This window comes from Mesocricetus auratus, unplaced genomic scaffold (genome assembly GCF_017639785.1).
Source record: "Mesocricetus auratus isolate SY011 unplaced genomic scaffold, BCM_Maur_2.0 Super-Scaffold_100008, whole genome shotgun sequence".
Lineage (NCBI taxonomy): Eukaryota > Metazoa > Chordata > Mammalia > Rodentia > Cricetidae > Mesocricetus > Mesocricetus auratus.
The window spans coordinates 26138387-26160901 of NW_024429192.1; positions in this window are offsets into that span (position 1 = coordinate 26138387).

The window sequence follows — 22515 nt, forward strand, 5'->3', positions numbered from 1 at the left end:
CATTAGAAAATGATCGCAACAAATATTGTAAGGTCTGTATTTCTTAACATCCTTGCACTGTTTCCAACTGATATTTGCATGTATGGTGTATGTACATCATGTCTAATAGGCAATATTAACCCCTCCCAGTATTCAATTTGCTGTATTTATTTTTATTTAATTGATCTGTTAATTATTTACTCTACATCTCCACATTCATACATATCAAAATTGAGTGTGAAATTTATGCATTCAATGTTTTGTTGTACATATATATATATATATATATTAGTTTTAATTTGCAATGAGATTAAATGGGGAACATGATATTTTTCTAATTGCAACACATAATTCAAAGCAATCCAAGGACAGCTTTGATATGGTCCATGCAAACCACAAATCTATTTCCTTCTGTTAAATTATAATTAAAATTACTCGTTTTTGCTGCACATGCTTCAAAATGTAGTTCTACTATTTATGTCATTCAGCTACTAGCAAATTCCCAGCTTAGTAAAATGTGTCTTTGTTAGTTTGTTTTCTATTTTGACAAAATATGACAAGCAAGGTAATGAAAAACAGAAAGCTTTTAATTGGGATTATGGATTCAGAGGATTAGAATTAATAATGCCAGAGGTGGCAAAAAGGAATATCAAAGACTTACACACTGATGCTCAAGCAGGAAGTAGAATGTACATTGTAAGTGGCATGGGTATTTTGAAATGCCAAAAACCAGAAAATTCTATGTGACAAATCTTCTGACAAGGCTATATGATCTAACTCTTGCTCAGTATTTCAGTCAACCAAGTATTCAAATATATGAGTCAATGTGGACTATTTCCCTTCAGACTGCCACAAATTAAAATATCTGACCACACTATCTCTGGTTCTGTGTGGCATTAGGAAAGATTTCAAATATTATACTTTCAATAACTTTATTTTGGATCACAAATATTTATCCTTAGACTGCCTGTTTCTTTTCAGGAAAACTCAATTTTGAAATCAAGTTACAACTTGAAGCTGATGCTTTATGCCCCAAATAGTTTTGGTCAACTTTCATAATTAGATCTTTTATATTATTGACTCAAATAAAAGGGCCTTAGCTCAATCATAAATGATATTCAACTGACACTATTGTCTGAAATTCTTTCAATATTCATATATTTTACCTCCAATTGGAATCCTTTAAATGGTGCCTAATTTTATCAATGAGAGTTAGAAAAGCCTTTTTTGAAATATAATATGAAATTATATAATTTATACTCAAAATTTAAGAACCAGCAAACTCAAATGAAAGTCTCATCAAACAATGGGGAGACAGTCAAAAGAATAGAACTGTGCCCACATAACAAGTAAAATATATAACTATAGTTGATTATTCATTAGTAATAAGCATTTACACTGTAAATCCAAACTAATAATTGTAATACGACATTGTTAAGACAGTGAAATCCCATTAGATTTTGAATCGTTATAGTCAACAATCAATAATTAAATGCACAATTCTAATTTTAAATGCCACTGTACATATATCTGAACATTTATACATGCATCTAAAAGAATATCAAAGTAACTAACTTTATTTTTAAATAAATTATTTGTTCTACACTAAAGCAGAATAAAAGTTGTTCATATGAAATGTAACCTATCTGTGATTACATAAATCATAAATACTTAAATACATTTGGTCTCTTAAATACCATAAAGATAATGTTTTCCCCCATTTATTTTAATATGTGGTGCTAGATAATTCAGTTTACCCAGAGTATGGCTGCAGGATCAAAATCTGCCCACAAAAAAATTGAAGTAAATAAATATAAACAAGTTGTGGTGTTATATTATGACTTAATAAAGCTTACCTGAGGATTAATATTGCAATGATAGTCACAAGCCATAGAGCCAGGGACTGGTGGCATACATTAATGCCATGACTCAGGAGACAGAGGCCTACAGATCTCTGTTAGTTCACACTGAGTTCATGAAATCAATCCAGTTATAAAGAGAAAAGGCTCACACAAAGGTGATCTCAGCATTTGGGATCACATGCCTGTAATCCGAGGATTTGAGAGGTATAAAAGGAAGGAGCAAAGTCAGTCTTGGAGAATTTGTCTCCAGGCAAGTTGAGGAGAGGCAGCAATCTGGGATTGCAGTCTGAGGCTTGGTAGAGACAGGATTATCATTTCTGTCTGAGGTAGAAGAAAGAGTTAGTGGCCAGCTGCTTTGCTTCTCTGATCTTTCAGCTTGAAACTTGAACCCCAATATCTATACTTGTGTTTTAGTTATTCATGCTACAAGAAGTCACTGTGGTTTTCCATATATATTCTATGACCATTCTCAAGCTAGTATGGGAATTTGGGGATTTCTCTAAGTGTTCACATGTCTTGATAAAATATGCTTAATTTCCAAACTTTAGAGTCTTGTTAATTGGTAGTCTAATTGTCTTCTCTTTTCTGAAATAAGATTAAAACAGCTCAAACCTATATAAAATTTTAGAAATAGTAATTGTTTAATAAGACTATTTGGAATAATAACTGAAGTCATGGCTATAACCTGATATACAAAAATATATTCTAAGTGGATTTGAAAATTTTATTAATTATACTTGATAAATATTTAACAAATTTTGGGTTAAACAATGAAATAGCACAAAATGTGGACTTTGTAGTTTATTTTTACAAACTGATTTCACATACAAAGTATTTATGTTAAGACAATATTTGGGGATATTATACAAATAAATTCAAGAAACATGCTTCAAATGAAGTATGGTACTAATGTTATAATTAAAACACCATAGCTTTAAAAACATGAAATTAATAAAAATACAGTTGAAAGTCATTAATAGGATAATTTAAAAGTATGTAAAGGCCAAATATTCTTCAAATAATTCATTATAAAAACCTAACAAAGAGCATAACATAAATTTTCACATTTAATCTAGGATTTAATAAAATATTCATATGACTTTTAAAGAATAATTAAACTAGAGTCTACTCAATAAAAGGCTAAAAGGGCAGAGTTCTATTAAATATTATAGATGGAGGCATGCCAGAAATTTTAAGTCAAATGTGTAAAAATAAATATGAATGTATATATAAATAATGTCAACTAATATTCTTAAAAATAATTTATTGTGTATGATATCCAGTTTGAAAGGTGTTTTAATAAATATATTATTTTATTACATATGACCTTGATCGCTCATTTGTCATGCCATACTGCCATAAATTCAGTGATGAGAATTGGCAGAGGATCTTCATAATGTGCCACCCCTAATTTAGGGAAAAGTAACAGCAGGAAACAAGTCCCAGACCACATAGCAGGTAGGTAGTGGTATACTTGTGTGCCACAGGGAATCGAAGCTTCGTGAATGTTTGGACATAGGGGCTTGTGGTAGTACTAAAAATTAGAGTATTATTGTAGTCTGTGGAATCCAGAGTTCCCACAGGTGTGTTCCTTTGGAGTTTAAGCAGTCTTCTGTAATGAAGAGAGAGATGTGGGTGAGACAAGGAATGGTAGCAACTTTTGGCTTAGAGCAGTTTACAAGTGGCAAGGTAGGAAAGTCTGATAAGACAATAGGTGAGACCACAAATGGTGGTTGTGAGTTCTAACTCATACCGGCGGTAGATAATCTTGGTTCTTAGCTTGACTATATTTTTAAAAACTAAATCCCTTGCTATTCTGTGCTTCTGTGAAATATTTTACTACTAATCAAATAACTTGAAATAAAAATAATAATCTGGGCCTCATCTTTACATGGCAGCCCACATAAAAGCACATGGTTTTTGCCTGTTTGCCTTCACTCCTGCAGAAAATTTTGTGTCTCCTATTTCTGTGGACAGAGTTAAGAGCTACTTAACAGGATTCCAACACAAAACAAAAGAGCAGTACTTTTGCAGTCCTCCAGGACTGCAGCAACAGATTGTGACTGAGACGATGTCTGCATCACAGATTGAACAAATACTGGATTCTCAATCTTTCTCTTTTAAGACAATCATGGGTAGACTATCCTGATCACATCCTGTAGACCAGTGTAATATCCCATGCATTACTCTAAGTTATGTTCCTAAAGAGAACCCTGACTAGTGCTCAACTCCTAGTCAAGGTGTGAGATAAGCACTGTCTTTAATGACATTAACAACTGTGAGATCACAGTGTAAGAGTTTTTAAGTAAAGAACGGATAGCAACTGATTGATTTTGGTTCTTAATACAAACTTAACTATTATGATAATCTTTTAATTTTCCAAATTGGTGACATCTGTGTGCACATTTAAAGTTTTGTAATTTGGACAACTGGAATATAAACATCTTCCAAATGGCATATGAAATCTATTTTGTTAATAATTATCAAACTTATAAATACATTACTTTATCTCAGTAATTGTGCCAAAAGAAATTCACACATGAATAAAATTTACCTTTTCCAAGAACTGCATGCATTTTACCAATACAGAAAGTACTTCAAAGTTTTTCATGAATAGAAAATGAACTAAAACATAAAATGTCTTTAGAAGAAGGATAGTAAAAGAAGTAACAGTTGGTAAAATGTGCTAGAATTGTCTTGTCTTGTACTAGAGAAAATATCAAGCTTGAAAATTACTTTCCTCCAAGCATACATTTTCATTGATTACATCCAAAGAGGTAACATGAAACAATAGTCAGATAAGAACAACACGGTGGATTTCTAAACTCACTAAATTAAAGTTATTGATTGAAAAGTCTATATGAACCTCGTATTTTTCCATTGTTCTATAAATTTTAGTAGGAAGAGTATGTTTAACAGTTTTAAGGTGTTTATTCCCACCACTTAAAAATCACAGGAATCTATAAAAAGAAACAAAAAATTTTAAAACAGAAAGTAAAGGCTATGAATCAATATTTAATAACAGATATGCACTTGGAACAAATGTTATACAAATGAGAAGTATGTAAACCCCAACTATAAGCAATTCATAGCTAGGTAGTTTCATTGCAGTGTTTATCAGTGTTTCAAAGAATTACCTTCAATAGTAGCAACAAAATATTCTTTAAATGGAAAAATTAATCATATTTACAAACTTAATTTCTAAAGTGAGCACTACCCTGCCACTGAAACCAGATGTAATCACAAAACAACATAAAAGCGTTCCTACTATGGTCAACATTATTTATAAATGTAGCTGAAAAACTCACCTATAAAATACTGGCAAATTAAATTAAGTTCATATCAAAGAATCATCACAATGTAGTTGGCTTATTTCAGAGATCCCAACATTGTTCAACATACATAAAGCAGTAAATGGAATCCATCATAATGGAGGCAAAGACAGAAATCAATTGTTCATGCCATTAGATGTTGAAATGGACTTTGACACAGAGGAAGAACACTTCAAAATGACTCCATAATATCTCAAACATATACTGCATTATTCCAAATAGAAAACAATCAAAACAGGCCCACTAAGATCAAGAGCAACACAAAGGTTTCCATCACTTTCAAGCTTCCTGAATATTTGAAGTCCCAGCTAAAGAAAACAGAGGTTTTTTAAGGAGATGTGAATAAGAAAATACCAAGTGGAAGTACTTTATGTGGCGATTATCTGCTTTAGTTCATTAAAAACAAGGATAAAGACATCTCCAAAAAATTCCTTAGACCTGAAAAACATGATCAGCACTAAACAAACTGTTAAGATACAAAAATCAAACCACAGTAACAAGTATCCTTTTTGCATAGCAATGACAAACATACTAAAACAAAAATCTGAGGTCCATCCAATTAGCAATACAAACACACACACACACTTAACTCAAGAACTGAAAGACAATTAAAAGCATAAGACATTGAAGAAAGTAATGAAGTAAAACACCGTGATAGGCAAAGATCTCGTATGTCTATAGAAGAGATGATTGTGAATTATGAAAATGTTCATTCTACACAAAACAATCCACAGATTCAATGCAATACCAATAAAAATCTCAGGATTTTTTAATTTACATATATGAAAAATTTTTAAATGTATGAGGAAAACATGTAAGATGACTGATAATCATGTTAATACTGGAGAAAAAACAGATCCATAGGCATTATCATAACAGAACTTAAGGTATACTGCACAGCTATACGTATTTTAAAGCAGGCAACTCATGTGAAAATGGACACACAGATGAATATCATAGAACACAAGACTCACAGATAAAAATGTAAAACTATAGATACCCAATATTTTCTAAAGTTTCCAAAAATATCCATTGAAAACAGAAAAACGTTTTTAATACATTCTACAGCAAACCAAAATATGAACAAACAGGAGAACAAAACGCTACCCTTATCTTTGACATTGCACAAAAGTGAACTCTAAATGGATCAAAGGCCTCAACATAAAAACTAGTTGACATTATTAAGGTTAAAAAATAAGGAATCCATATTAACATATAGCTACAAAGAAAAATTTTAAATAGCTCTTCAAAACAGGAAACAAAAATATCCAACAAATTGAGTCTCATATACATAAACCTTTCTTTACAACAAATGAAATTGTCAAATGAGTGAAGAGGCAATCTGAAGAATTGGAGGAAATCTTTTCCAGGTATGCAGTTGGTGCAAGAGTTTTAAAGGATGAATTGATTACCTGGAGATTACTTTCTGCAATAGATAAGGAACATTACTAAATGCAAAGAAAACAAACAATCTAAAAATGAACTATGTAACAACAAAAATATGATTTAAAAAGTAATACTACTAATGAAAAAAACAAGTAAAGAAAGAAACCGTCACCATCCTTATCCATCAGAGAAATAAAGACTTAAACAATTCTAAGACTACATTTCACCATTCAGAATGGTGATTATCAGAAATAGAAATGACAACAATTTCTGACATGGATGTAGAAAGGGGAGGGAGGACTTTATTCAATGGTATGCAGAATGTAAATTACTTTCAGCCCCTTAGGAAATCAGTGAATGGAGATTTCTCAAAAAATCATTTATCAATCTACTATACCCCTACAATTTACATATCTTGTTTCTGCGCATATATCCAGATGACACTATATCATCCTATAGAGACACCTGAATGTATCTTTTCTTTCCTATTTACATTAACTAGGAAATGAAAACAGATTAGATTCTAATTAACTCAACAATAGAAAATGGAAATGTGTATTTTAATTTGGCACTGCAAAATATTGGTAAATTATTTCATGAATAAAGAGGCGGCAATTGTGATTTGAAGCTAAGAACCTAGTATTTTTTAGAAAAAATAGTCTCTCAGAAAAAGGAAAAGGTCATCCTCTGGTGACTGCTCCCCTCGGCATCCGGAAGTTTTACTTCCATTAAAAACAAAAACAAAAAAAAAAATGGTTGGGCAAACACTGGACAAATGTTGGGGCTATCCTTAGAATGCATGTGAATTTGTTGTTTTCCTTGGTAAAACGCAACGTAAAATCAGAGTGGGGAGAGAAAGACACAGAAAGTGAGCAGTCATGATCCAAACATGGGGGACTCGATGCCTAGAGAACTATCTCATATTCAAGCAACATTTAAATTCACTAGGGAAATTTTTCATAGAAGGCATTAGAGCAGTTCAAGTACCACTTAGAACTGATATATTACTTTTATTTTCTACAACCTACCCTAACCAGAAATATCCAGAAATCACCTGTAACCAGAAGGGTCAAGATGAGAAGTAGTAGTGGATATTATTATACTACAGCTAAATTCATTTTTTGTTTATTTGGTTTTGCAAAAGGGAATTCTCAAATGCTAGTCACTGATTACTTAAAAAATATTTAAGGCCAGGTCTGTTGTAACCCAGATATGAATGAGTTGGAGAATTTCCTGGGTGATATAGTGAGGTGCTCTCTGAAAAGTAAACAGTGAAAAGAGGCCTGGATTGTAGATTCCACATCAGTGATGCAAAGGGTGCTGTTCTGAATTACTACACTCACTCTTTCTGTCTCTGTCATCTCTGTTTCTGTCTGTCTATCTCTCTGTCTCTCTGTCTTTCTGTCTCTCTCTCTCTCCCCTCTCTCTCTCTCTCTCTCTCACACACACACAGACACACACACACACACACACACACACACAGGAAACAAATTACAAAATATCAACTCATCCCTTCAACTGACCACAAAACTAAAAGGAAAACTGACAATAACAGATGCTATTAAAGGATGTTAAATTCTTTTTTTTTCTTTTTTCCACTTTTTTTTAATTTTATTTTCCAGTTTAAATTTAGATAAGAATCAAGGTTGCTTCACAAGTCAGTTCCAGGTCCCTCTCCCATTCCCTCCCTTCCTCCCGTGCCCTCCCCTCCCCTCCCCCCCCCCCCGTTATCCTCTCATTTCTCCAGGGAGGGTGAGGCCCTCCATGGGGGTGTCCATAGTGTGTCATTTCATATAGGGCAGGGCCTAGACCCTTTCCCAAGAGTTCTGGGTGAGAGTGCACCTCACATTGTTCTATTGGAGTCCAAAGTCCGTGTGTATACTTGGGATGGGTACTGATCTGCTGCCCAAGGCTCAATAGATTCCCTAGGCCTCTTCACTGACACCCAGATTCAGGGGGTCTTGATCAGTCCCATGCTGGCTTCCCAGGCTAATGCCTGGGATTCAAGAGTTAACCTTTGTCTGGTCAGCTGTTTCTGGGGGTTAAACCAGCCCAGTCTTAATCCCTTTGATCATCAGTCCTCCCTCTCTGATACTGGCTTTCTTGAGTTCAGCTCAGTACTTAACCAAGGGAGTCTGCCTCTTCAAAATTCTTTTAATTGAACAGAACATGAATACTAAATTGATGGAAATACATTTCCTTGGCCAACTCCTATTGAAATATGCATTGAGTATGAAAAAAGTGAAAGTAAAAAGCACTGGGATTAAATTAATTATTTTTTCCTCATTTGAAAGGAGCAGGAAAATTGGGAGACAGTTTTCATTCTCAAAGCTCAGGTCAATCTGTATAAAAGACAGATTTCCTTCCATGCTTTATAGAATCCTCAGCAAAAAATTTGTCAAGTGATGGGTTCTTCCTTCTTTTCCAAGTTTGCCCCCTTGACTTATTTTGAGTCATGCTTTTGTTTCCTTGAACTCTAATTTCATTAGCAGTTATCTTCTTGAATTTTCTCTTTTGAAAATTGAAATAGAATTACATTATTTTCTTCTCTTCATTTTCTCCTTTCAATTCTTCCCAGCTATCACCCCATGCCTTCTCACACTTGATAGGCACTTTTTCTTTTATTATTATTGCTTATATGCATAAGTATGTATTATGTATGTATGTATGTATATATACAAGTATAAATATAAGAGCTGAATCTCTCTTTGTTGCATTGTAAACAGTCTTCAGGCTGACCACAATACATTACAGTAATTCTCCTAATGACAGTCATTATTTCTAAGTAGTTCTTTATATAAGGATCAACTGTGTAATTTTTCTCCCATATATGTTAACATGTCCATTGTTGTTGTTCTGATCTCATTAGTACAGCCATTTCTAGAAAGGCCGTTTTCACACCAGATTTCCTATGGTTTTGACACTTACACTCATTCTTTGGAGTCAGCAATGCCTTACTTCAGTCGGTTCACTACACAGCTCCTGATGCCTCCACAAATATTCTGATCAATTATTTCGCTTTAATTTTTATAACAGAGTAATAAATTATCCTGTGTTAAAATGTCACCCTATGGCACCTTACTTATTTTTTGACGACTATGAATATCCCAAAGGGAACACAAAAGCCTCTATTTTAAATATAACATTGAAAAATGAAACAAACCATGTGACATTTTCTTCTGCATTTGGTTTTGCCATTGTAATGATAATTTTAACTGCATCCATTTACCTATGAACTTCATTGGAGTTTTTTCTTAACATCCAAATAATATCACTTTGTGTGTAATAATACATTTCTATGATCCTTTTATATTTTGACAGAATCTACACACTTTCTGACTCTGATTATTGGGAATAGAGTAACAATGAACATGGATTAGTAGATATCCATAGAGTCCTTTCACTTTATGTATTAGATGTAGATGGATATTAATTACAATATAATTACAGAATTTCTCCTTTCCCTTTACTCTTCCCAAACCCTTCCATAAATAGCTCCTGATGATCCTTCAAATTCATGCCTTCTTCTTTATTAACATTTACAGAATGAATGTATACACACACATGTGCACACACATACACACATACACATTGTTAATTATGTCATATTTAGTTTGTGTAATGTTACATGTATGTATGTTTTTAGGACTGGCAATTTGGCATTGACACCAGACAACAGTTTTTATATGTGTCTCACATATTTGTAGTTCACCTTTGGATAACTATATTCAAATCTATGATTCATTTTTAAATTAAGGTTTTCGTTTTCCTGTTGTTAACTTTAATAGTTTTCTTGTATATTTGAGAGAGAGACACTCTGTCAGATGTAAGCCTGTTACGTTTTTTCCCATTCTGTAGACTGAATGTTCAATTATGGTTTCCCTTGCTGTAAAGCAGTGAAAAGTTTTAGGAATATCCATTCACTTTTTTCCTCAATATAAGTTTTTATTTAAATTAGAAACATGAATGATTCACATGTCAGTCCCATCTGCCTCTCCCACCCCTCCTACCTTGTCTCTCCACCAGCCCCATCCAGCCCCCAACCAATCCCCACATCATTCCCCAGGGAGGGCGAGACCCTCCTTGGGGGGAAGGGAGATCCATTTATTACTTGTTGGTCTTTATCCGTTTTCAACTAGTGTCTAATACCATGTATATTATATTATTTTCTTTCTTTCTGTTTCTCCAACTTTTTCCATGCAGCATTTTCCTAGGTATTCTTTTTTATTTAAATTGGCAACAAACTTGTTCACCTGTTAATCCCAGCTCCCTTTCACTCCCCTCCTCCACAGCATCCTCACCTCCTCTTGTCCCCTACAAAAACCTCACTCCATTTCTCAGGGAGGGTAAACCCTCCATGGGTGATCTCCAGAGTCTGTCATTTCCTTCATGGCAGGGTCTAGCCCCTCCCCCAAGAGTCCAGGCTGAGAGAGCATCCCTCATTGTGGGAGGGGCACCCAAAGTCCACTTGTATGCCAGGGATAAATACCAATCTTCCTAGGCATTGTATTTTGAAGGTTAGAATTTAATAAATTATTGTAAATTTTCTCTTGTATTGTATATATTTTTGTTTTATTAATTGATTGAATTTTTTGAGATAGATTCTTACTTCGCAGCTATGTCCCTTCCAGAATTTATTATGTACACCAATCCAACCTCAAGCATGTAGAGTTCTTTTCATATTGGCATTACAATTGCTGGGATTAAACATGTGCATTACCATATGCAGATTTATAGTAGTGTTTTTCAAAGATGTTTTGTGTTGATGTCTAGTTTACCATTGGATCTACCATACTTTAATTATATTTGTTTGCTGCACATTGTGGACCTGAAACATTATTATCTGAAGAATTCATACTTTTTTCTTTCCCCAGGCTCTGAAGTTTTATTATTGCTGCTGTTGTTTGGAGTTTGTCCCAGGGAGTTTCTGTAACTGTGATCATCCTAGGTTAAACTTAGTATTTTCACAGGTCTTTTATAAGATTTTGTGTTCAACTTGTACAATCACATTCGACTTCTATCTTGTTCCTTGACATGTGGTGTATGGTTTGGAAAGAGGGAAAATGGTAAATAAGGAAGGAGATAAAGAATTTGTTTCTTCCCACTTCAAGCTAAATTCAGTTAGAATAACAATAAGGGAGCTACAACACAAGGTCACCTTCCTTTTTGACATTATGTGATAAAAACAAAATTGATAATATGAGTAGAGTGTCCCTGATATTTGGAGGACAGGAACCTTTGTGCTATTCCTGGTTTTCTGAAATTCTGTGTAGATATTTTAAAGAGCATATGTGTAGCTTCCTCCTTATGAGACAAGGACAGGGACTGTCTGACTGTTGGTGCACTAAGACCTAAAATTAACCAAGGCTAACCTTAATTATTATCCAAGACTTAACCTTGAATTTTTGAGTTATTAGTAGACTCACAGTTACAAAAATTATCAAACATGTCCAATGTCCTATTTTTTAATATATAACATGAGAGTTTTCTGGTCTACAGTATTTCATTATTTCTATATTTAACTCTAATGTAATTTGAAAGAATTACCATTGATTTTGTTTTTCTTTTATTTCTTTTATTATAAGAAGCACTGTTTTATACTTGCCTGGGTTTTGTTAACATAAAATATTTTACTTACTTAGTTTATATTTTTGGTTGTGAGCCTAGCCTTTAATGGCTGAGCCATCTCTCCAGCCCTACTTACTTAGTTTAATATATTTATCTTTTAGGTGTTAACTAAACAAAATATCAATATAAAAAATGGAGAGTTAAACCATAAACAAGTTTGGGACAATGCCTAGACAAACATATATCAATGTATTTTTGTCTATTAAAGGTGATAGAATGCATTTAGATATATATTAATTTTCATTTCATAATTATATGCTTCAACAGAATTTTAAAAAGATTTTTATGTATTCTTTGAAAATAATATACATTTGTTATGCTTTGATCATAACCATACACTATTACATCCTTTATGCTCTGCCTCATGAATCTGCCTCCCAAATTCATGTCTTTGATTTAAGTATTAATTCACAACTCTGGTCCAATTAGCACAACTCATGCACACATGAATGTATGGTCATCAGTTGGTATCAAGTACCCAACTAGTTGGCACATCCCCTCTAAAAAGCAATGTTACTGTCTAAAGAAGAGAATTAAGTAAAGGGATTCCTTAAGTAGGTGTAACTGATAGTGTGAAAAAATATAGGTAGAACATTGAAGAGTCATAATTTCTACATAAATTGATGTCAAAAATATAAAGCATAATGAACATAATATGTGATTCTACTTGAACGAAATGCAAAAGGCATTACAACATAGTATCAAAGAATTGAAAAATTTTAAGATATAAAAGTTGTCTGTGCTTCAGTTCCCAAAGAATACCCCTTTTTGAGCAAAATGTTCATTATTTTAGGAATACAGAAATACATTCTGTATCTCTCTCTCACACACACATATGATAAAATATATTGATATTCTACATATACACAATGAAAACAATATAAGTGAACACAAAATAATCTACAATGAGGTAGAATTAATGAAGTACTGCCTTTATGAAAAAGTACTGTAAGGAGAAGGGGAAAATTGAAGAATAGTAGAAAGACTAAGAGCCAGCATGATAAGAGATGAGGGTGATGAGTATGAAAAGGAAAATATGTTAATGATAATATATTGAATATACATTTTATAATATTCATATATACATGTATATTATGGAAGGAAAATTCATAAGAGTACTATTTTTCTTTTTTCCTTCTTTTTATTTAAATTAGAAACAACTTGCTTCATATGTCAATCCCAGCTCCCTCTCTCTCCCCTCCTCCCTTCCCAACCCCCAACCCAAGCCCCCTCCACTCCCCAGAGGAGGGTGGAATTCTTCATGGGGATCTCCAAAATCTGTCATATCATCCTGGGAAGGGCCTAGGCCCTCTCCCATGAGTCCAGACTGGGAGACCATCCCTCCACATGGAATGAAGTCTCCAAGTTCATTCCTATGCCAAGGATAAATACTGATCTACTACACAAGGCCCCATAGATTGTCTAGGCTTCCTCACTGCCACCCATGTACAGGGGGACCCATGCAGGCCTATCAGCCATCTCTCTGGTAGCCATGAGCTCCCACTTGGTCAGGTCAGCTGTTTCTGTAGGTTTCACAGCCTAGTCTTGACCACTTTGCACGTCGCTCCTCTCTCTCTGTAACTGAATTCCAGGAGTTCATTTCAGTGATTAGTTGTGAGTGTCTGCCTCTGCTTCCATCAGCCACTGGATGCAGGCTCTAGGACATTATGTAAGGTAGTCATCAACCTTATCAGGGAAGGGCATTTAAGGTAGCCTCACCACTATTGCTTAGATTGACAGTTGTTGTCATCTTGTAGATATCTGGAAATTTCACTAGTGCCAGATCTCTCCTCAAACCTATAATAGCTCCTTCTACTATGACATCCTGCTCTCCTGTATTCTTCTCCTGACTCAACCTTCCTGTTCCTCCATGTCCTTCTCTCTTTTCCTTTTCTCCCCCCTCACTCTTTACCAACTCCCTATCCCCACCCCCCATGCTCCCAGTTCACTCAAGAGATCTTGTCCCATTTCCTTTCTCTGGGGTACCATGCAAATCTCTCTTAGGGTCCCCCCTGTTTCCCAGAATCTGTGGTGGTGGGATTGTAGGCTGGCCCTCCATTGCTCAATGTCTAAAATCCATATATGAGTAAGTACATAGCTTGTTTGTTCTTTTGTGAGTGGGTTAACTCACTAATTGGTTCTTCTAGTGCCTTTCATTTGCCTGCACATTTCAAGATTCCATCCATTGTTTTTTTTCCCTGCTGATCAGTACTACATTGTGTAAATGTACCACATTTTCTCTATCCACTCTTCAGTTGAGGGGCATCTAAGTTGCTTCCAGTTTCTGGCTATTACAAATAATGCTGCTTTGAGCATAGTGGAACAGATGTTCTTAATGTATGAATGTGCATCTTTTGGGTATATGCCTCAGAGTGGAATTGTTGAATCTTGTGGTAGATGAGTCCCATTTTCATGAGGATTTCCATACTGATTTCCATAATGGCTGTAGAAGTTGCCACTCCCACCAGCAGTGGAGGAGTATTCCCCTGTCTCCACATCCTCTCCAGCATAAACTCTCATTGGTGTTTTTAATTTTAGCCATTCTAACAGGAGTAAGATGATATCTCATAGTTGTTTTGATTTGCATTTCCCTGATGGCTAAGGATGTTGAGCACTTTCTTAAGTGTCTCAGCCATTTTAGATTCCTCAATTGACAATTCTCTATTTAGATCTGTATCCATTTTTAATTGGATTATTTAGTGTTTTGGAGACTAGCTTCTTAAGGTCTTTGTCAATTTTGGAGATGAGTCCTCTGTCAGATGTGGGGTTAGTGAATGTCTTTTCCCATTCTGTGGGCTGCCATTGTGTCTTGTTGATCATGTCCTCTGCCTTACAGAAACTTATCAGTTACAGGAGGTCCCATTTTTTAATTGTCAATGTCATTGTTTCTGCCAAAGTTGTTATGTTCAGGAGATGGTCTACTATACCAGTTCAGTCAAGGGTACTAACCACTTTATAGTCTAAAAACTAAGAGGTTTAGTATGGCTGGATTTATGTAGAGATGTTTGATTCATTTGGACTTAGGTTTTGTAGATGGTAATGATCTATTTGCAATCTTCTACATGCCAGCATCCAGGTGTAGGCTCCAAAGGACGCTGTAACAATAAGCGACACACAATTACTGAAAGTAAAACTAAGTATTTATTGTAGAAATTACTCACAAGATACCAAACAAGTAACCCAGATGAGCCAAACAATTTTCTGCTGCCGAACCGGAAGCCGAACTCCAGGAAAAGAGAGCGAGACTTCCTGTGTGCTGTCTTTTATACCTTCCCCCATAACGCCCCCTAGCCATGCCCAAAAGCGGGCCTGGCTAGTGACGTAGTTCACCGCCTACTTACGTATGCGTCTTTAGTCCTGCCTAAAGTGGGTGTGGTTAGCGGTGTGGTAAACCGCCCTTTTATTACCTCATCTGTATGCGCCTCTAGTAAGTCACATGTTTAATGGCGGCATACAGACTTCCTCCTACAATTCCCCTTTTAGTCTAAAAAAGGACAACTAACTTGTGTCCATGAACAAAATGTATCAAACATCTATTCTATCTAAACCTAAACTTATCTGAAAGAAACACCCAAATATGAACACCTCCTTCCAATCCCAACTCTAAAATAATTGAAAACTAACACTAACAGGTGTAAACTATCTTATAATATCAATAGTAGGGAGAGGGGGCGTGGAATTCTCAAAACTACTTCCTGCTGAGATGGGACGATGATAATCTCATGGGGACGTGTGAGAAGAAAAATGTTAGTATAACAAAATCTCAGTAGATCAGACAGTCTCTGTATGGCAGGAGATGCTTGATTGAAGTTCCTGACTGGGGTTCTAGTGTTGATTGAAGCTCTCGTCTGAAGCTCTGGCCAGATTGTAGAAGACGTGCCGTTTCAGTTTCTTGGTCCGGAGTTGTGTAGCGTGATGTAGTTTCAAGCCAGTTTCAGGATAGTGTTTGTCAGGTGGAGTCAATGATGTGGGACAGTTCAGATGCCTCCAGTCGAATCAGGTGAAGTCAAGGAAGTGGACCCTCATTCTCTTTCTGAAGCAGTTGAAGATTGCTGTCAGGAAATCCCTTGTTCTCTGGAAAACTCAAACATTAATATTAAAGAAATATTTTAACTTTTATATGTATATATCCTAGAAGAGGTGACAATAGTGAAGATGGTAAACCTGAAGGAAATTAGACTTTTCAGAAAAAGAAATCCACAGATAACAGTCCCTAATTTTATTTTCTTCTGTCTTATATCAATGGCTCTTTGATATAATACAGAAATTCTGAATTGTATTTAAATAATATGCTTGAGTTTAGAGTAGGAGAGCCAATCCAACTCCAAAGCCAGCTTCAGTTAAATGAATGGGGACTGAGGTATGTGAAGAAATAAAGATAAAAGGGTACTATGAAAAAACAATATAGAGAGATTTAGACTTTGATACCACACAGTGAGTTACTGTTTGTTTGATGGTCCTCAGGGTAGCTATTCATTCTTCTACAGGAATCCATATGTCCAATATTCTTTGCTGAGTTTACCTGTGAAGACAAAAAACAAAACACTTCTCTTTCCTTTTAGGAGGTCACTTTACCCATGGTGGACTATGAATTTGTAGATGGGCTGTTATCTTCCTCCTCCTGAGATGTTTTCTGTTCTGATCGAATTTTAATTAATTTTGATGGAACCCAAACCTTTTCTTCTCCTGTGGAAACAAAAGCATAACCCCTTCCCCAACGTAACACATATCCTGGTTTCCAGACTGAGGTCATAACATCCTTAAAATACACCGGTTGGTTCAGTTCAGAAGTCTTTGTAGTCCAGTGTCTTTCTGCTGCAGTTTGTCCTTTTTCATCAGCATTAAGAAAATTCAACATTAGTAAAGCATTGTGTAACCTATGTTTAGGTGTCTTTGTTTTCCCTGGCTGTTTATGAAGCATCTCTTTTAAGGTTCAGTTAGATCTTTCAATTATTGCTTGTCCTGTGGGATTGTAAGATATACCAGTTACATGTTTTATATTATAATATTTGAAGAATTGTTCCAATTTACTGGAGACATATGCTGGACCATTGTCAGTTTTTATTGTTTTAGGTATACCCATAACAGCCATCACCTCTAAGAGGTGTGTAATAACAGAATCAGCTTTTTCAGAGCTGAGGGCAGTAACCCATTGGAAGCCTGAGAACGTGTCTATGGTATGGTGTACATATTTCAAACTGCCAAATTCTGGGAAGTGAAATACATCCATTTGTAAAAGTTCATTTCTGTGAACACCTTTAGGATTACAACCTGCTGGTAATGGAGTTTGATTGTAGAATGAGCAACTGGGACAATTTCTTACTATTTCTTTGGCTTGTTGCCAGGTGATAGAAAAATCCTTCTTTAAACCTTTGCTGTTAACATGATGTTTCTTATGAAATTCTGAAGCTTCCAACACATTACTTACTAATAAACGATCAATTTCATCATTGCCTTGTGCCAGAGGACCTGGCAGACCTGTATGGGATCTGATGGGTGTTATATATATAGGATGAGTCCTGTTTCTGATGATTTCGTGCAATTGTAAAAACAATGAGGTTAATTCTGTATTATCAGGAACAAATTCTGCAGTCTCAATGTGCAAGACAAGTCTTTCTGCGTACTGAGAATCCGTGACTATATTGAGAAGCTCTGTAAAGTCTTTAAGTACCATGAGAATGGCATATAACTCTGCCTTTTGTACGGAGTTGTAAGGGCTTTGAACTACTTTACTTATATCTCCTGATTTATACCCTGCCTTACCTGATTTGTTTGCATCTGTGTAGAAGGTAAGAACTCCAGAAATAGGTGTTTGCCTCACAATACGTGGAAGAATCCAAATTGTTTTCTTTATGAATTTGATTCTCTCTGTTTTGGGATAGTTATTGCTAATACTTCCCAAAAAGTCACTGAAAGCTATTTGCCAATACTCATTATCCTTCCATAAGGAGGAAATTTCCTCATTCATTAAAGGTACAATAATTTCAGCTGGGTCTTTCCCAGTCAGTTGACGAAGCCTTAATTTACCTTTTAATATCAAATCGGAGATCTTTTCTTTATATGTTTTCAATTTTTTATTCTATTTATGTAGCAGAAATACCCATTCTAGAATGATGTCTTCCCTCTGCATTAATATTCCTGAGGGGTATTCTCTAGATGGTAATATAACTAGAATACAGTCCAGATTTGGATTCACACAGTCCACATGTGCTTCTAATATTCTTTTTTCTACCCATTCTAATTCTTTTTCAGCCTCAGCTGATAGTACTCGTGGGTTGTTTAAGTCTTTATCTCCTTTTAAAGCCATTTTCAGGTGTTTTAAATCATGCCCTTCAACACTGATAATTGTCTGTAATTGAGAGATTTCTCCTAATAGTTTTTGAAGATCATTAAGAGTCTGGTAACGATCTCTTCTGATCTGTACTTTCAGCGGTCTAATTTTCTGAGCATCTATTTTATAACCTAAATAGTTAATAGAATCTCCTCTTTGTATTTTTTCTGGGGCAATTTGTAATCCCCAGCGAGGCAAAATTTCCTTTACTGCTTCATACATCTTTTCCAAAGTATCCTTATTTGAATCAGACAATAATATGTCATCCATATAATGATATATTAACGAAAGTGGAAATTTTTTACAAATTATTTCTAGAGGTTTATTCACAAAATATTGACACAAAGTTGGACTGTTTAACATACCTTGAGGTAATACCTTCCACTGGAATCTCTGTACCAGACGGGAATTATTATAGGTAGGTACCGTGAAGGCGAACTTTTCTCTGTCATTTTCTTGTAATGGTATGGTGAAGAAACAATCTTTTAAGTCTATAATTGGCCAACCCTTAGGAATTAGAGAAGGTAACGGCATCCCAGGTTGTAGAAACCCCATAGGCTGAATTACCTTGTTGATGGCTACTCTAAGATCAGTAACCATTCTCCACTTACCAGACTTCTTTTTGACAACAAAAACAGGTGAATTCCATGCACTAGTTGATTCCTCAATATGTCCAAAATCTAGCTGTTCCTGAACTAACTTCTCGAAAGCCTCTAACTTCTCAGATGTAATAGGCCACTGACCCACCCAGACAGGTTCATCTGTCAGCCATTTTAAGGGTAGAACTTTTGGTTGCTCTGTAGGTTTGGCACTAGCATCTTGCTTCTGTACAGCCTGTACATTTGGCATCTGTTTTCTGTACTGCCTTACTATATTCTTTCTACCACTAAGAGCTTGTCTATAATTCCTAGCTGATACAGGAGGAATGTTAATCTGCGTATTCCATTGCTGGAGTAGATCACGACCCCAGAGGTTTATAGCAATATCTGCAACATATGGCTTTAACCTAACTCTCTGTCCTTCTGGCCCAATAAAGTCAATCCATCTGACACTCTGTTTAACTTCAGATAGGGTTCCAATCCCTAAGAATTGAACATTAACCTCTTTTAAAGCCCAATTTGGGGGCCAGGACTGCTGATTAATGATAGTGACGTCACTTCCGGTGTCCAATAAGCTGTTAATTACCCTATTATTTACCTTAACTGGTAGCTTGGGTCTATGATATTGTATAGAAGTTTGCCAAAATATATGTTTTGTATCTCCTCCTGATGTTATTGATTCATCCTCTGGAGCTAATGTATTATCCAGTGCCGTATTATTTACAATGGGCAGTGGATCTTCTAATTGTCCTGGGAGAGGCTGTCCTCAACTGTCACTGGGAATGACCGGATAATCTTTCTTTTTGGGGCTCAATTGAGCCCCTGAACCCCGTTTCCCGGCTTTAAAGATCTACCTTGTCTATCTATTGTGGACAAGCATTCATCAGTCCAATGGCGCCCCTTCCCACACCTCCTGCATAGACCGGGAGGCTTAGGCCTTCTGTTTGATGCATTCCTGGTAAAAGCATTATTTCTAGGAATGCGTTGCCTATAGTTCCTACTAAGATGTCCTATTCTACCACAGTTAAAGCATGTTGCATCTTTATGCCTATTAAAATTCTTGGAGATTGCCTTCCCTACCCAGGCCTCTATATCATCACAGGTAGGGTAGTTGGCATCCTGGTGCCTCCTCAAGCCTGTAGAAATAGCTTCACCTACCCAAGCTCCTGTATCCTGACTTTTACATTCCAGGTTTGCTGTATGTAGGACCCATTCCTCCAATGGCGCTGATCTTAGTTTTAATGGCCAAATTACCTGCCTGCATTGAGGATTCGCGTTCTCATATGCCAAAGATTCTATAAGGAGACGCCTGGATTCTGGATTCGCTACCTGTACTTCTACTACTCTGGATAATCTCTCTAAAAATTCAGTGAACCTTTCCCTTGGGCCCTGTAATACCTTGGTATAGGGTTGCATTATCTCTCCTGTTTCACAAACCTTATCCAAGGCATTTAAAGCAGCTGTACGGCACAAAAACAACATGTGCTCGTCATATGCAGATTGAACCTGCGTGTCAGCATAAGGACCCTCCCCAAGAATCTTGTCTTGGGGGACTTCATGACCGTTCTGTAATTCCTGAATCTCTATTGCTTTTGCTTCTTGCCTCCATAAAGCTCTCCATTGAATTTGACAAGAATTTTCGAGCACTGCAGAGGCTAATTAGGCCCAGTCTTTTGGGGTTACTTTATTTACAGTAGCCCATGAGGTTAGGAGCTCTCTGACAAAGGGAGAATGAAGACCATACAAAACAATGGCCTCCTTAATATTCTTTAGATCCTTCATCTGTATAGGTTCCCCGTGATAAGCAATGGGACCATTTGTTTGTTTTTCCGTTGCTGGTTTTTCTGTTACAGATACTGGAAGAACCATAGGGGAATGCATAGCAACCTTAGTGAGATCTTTCCGGCATTTGAGAAGCTTTGGGAAACTCCTGTCCTGACCTGTTGCCTTTATTTCTGATTCTGAAGTATCAGATTGAGCGTCTTCTAAATCCTGCAGTCTATTCATCATTGTTTCTCTGAGCTCTTGAAGTTCTTGGGACAAATAATTTTCTAAGGATGTCATGTAATCTTTCATTTTTTACATTCATCATTTACACATGATTCCAAATTTTTAATATTCTCATCCTTAGAAAGTACCTCAATAGCATGTAAACTGCCTTCCACAAATGATATTCTATCAGTTAGTTTATCATTGCTCTCAGACATGGAACAATTCTTTTCTGTTAGCATTTCAATTTTATGTTCCAGTCTTTGTAATTTGCTAGTGAAATCATCAAACATGGAACAGTGTTTTCGTTAAATGTTTCAACATTATGTTCCAATTTTTCAATTCTATATGTGGAACACATTTTTCCTGAAAGTAATTCAATTTTGTGTTCTGTCTCTTTAAACCTGTTCCTCAGACCTACATTATCATTTTTAATATCCTGAATATTTGCTACCAACCCTTTCTTACTCTCCTGCAAGGAATTTTGCATTTCCTGAATTACTTGTATTAAGATTTCAAAACTATCCTGCAATGACTGTATGACCTGTATAAGTTTAGTCCTATTTTTGAGCCATTTCATTAGCAAAATTATATTGATTATGAAACTAATAATCACCATCATGGGTAGGAAGTACATTTCAGGTAGGTCCTCAACCCGTTCTAAAATCCCATCCATACAAAAAACAAGAAAATTCTTAACATCCTGCATCATAATGTTAGCTGGTGACATTGTATAAAGCAGTTACGTTTGTTACCAGTGGAGTAATTCAGGCTGAAATCATCAGGCTGCCAGCGAAAGAGCACGTGGCCGGAGTCAGCACACCGCCAGTAAAACAGCACGTGGCCGCAAGAGAAATCTTGGAATACCACCTAACCTTAACGGCAGGTAGAAGGTGCTGGTTCCTGGCGGCAGGAATCGTTCCTTGCCGAGCGAAGTGGTGAGGAACTTAACGAAAGGAGAGTCCACGTGTGCCTGGTCGGGCCGAGAGAAGCCGCTTTTCTGGGTGCCTGGATCCGGATTCCAATCCCACTTCTGACACCAAACTGTAGGCTCCAAAGGACGCTGTAATGATAAGCGACACACAATTACTGAAAGTAAAACTAAGTATTTATTGTAGAAATTACTCACAAGATACCAAACAAGTAACTCAGATGAGGCAAGCAGTTATCCGCTGCCGAACCGGAAGTCAAACTCCAGGAAAAGAGAGCGAGACTTCCTGTGTGCTGTCTTTTATACCTTCCCCCGTAACATCCCCTAGCCATGCCCAAAAGTGGGCCTGGCTAGTGACGTAGTTCACCGCCTACGTACGTATACGTCTTTACGTCCGGCCGTATATGTCTTTAGTCCTGCCTAAAGTGGATGAGGTTAGCGGTGTGGTAAACCGCCCTTTTATTACCTCATCTGTATG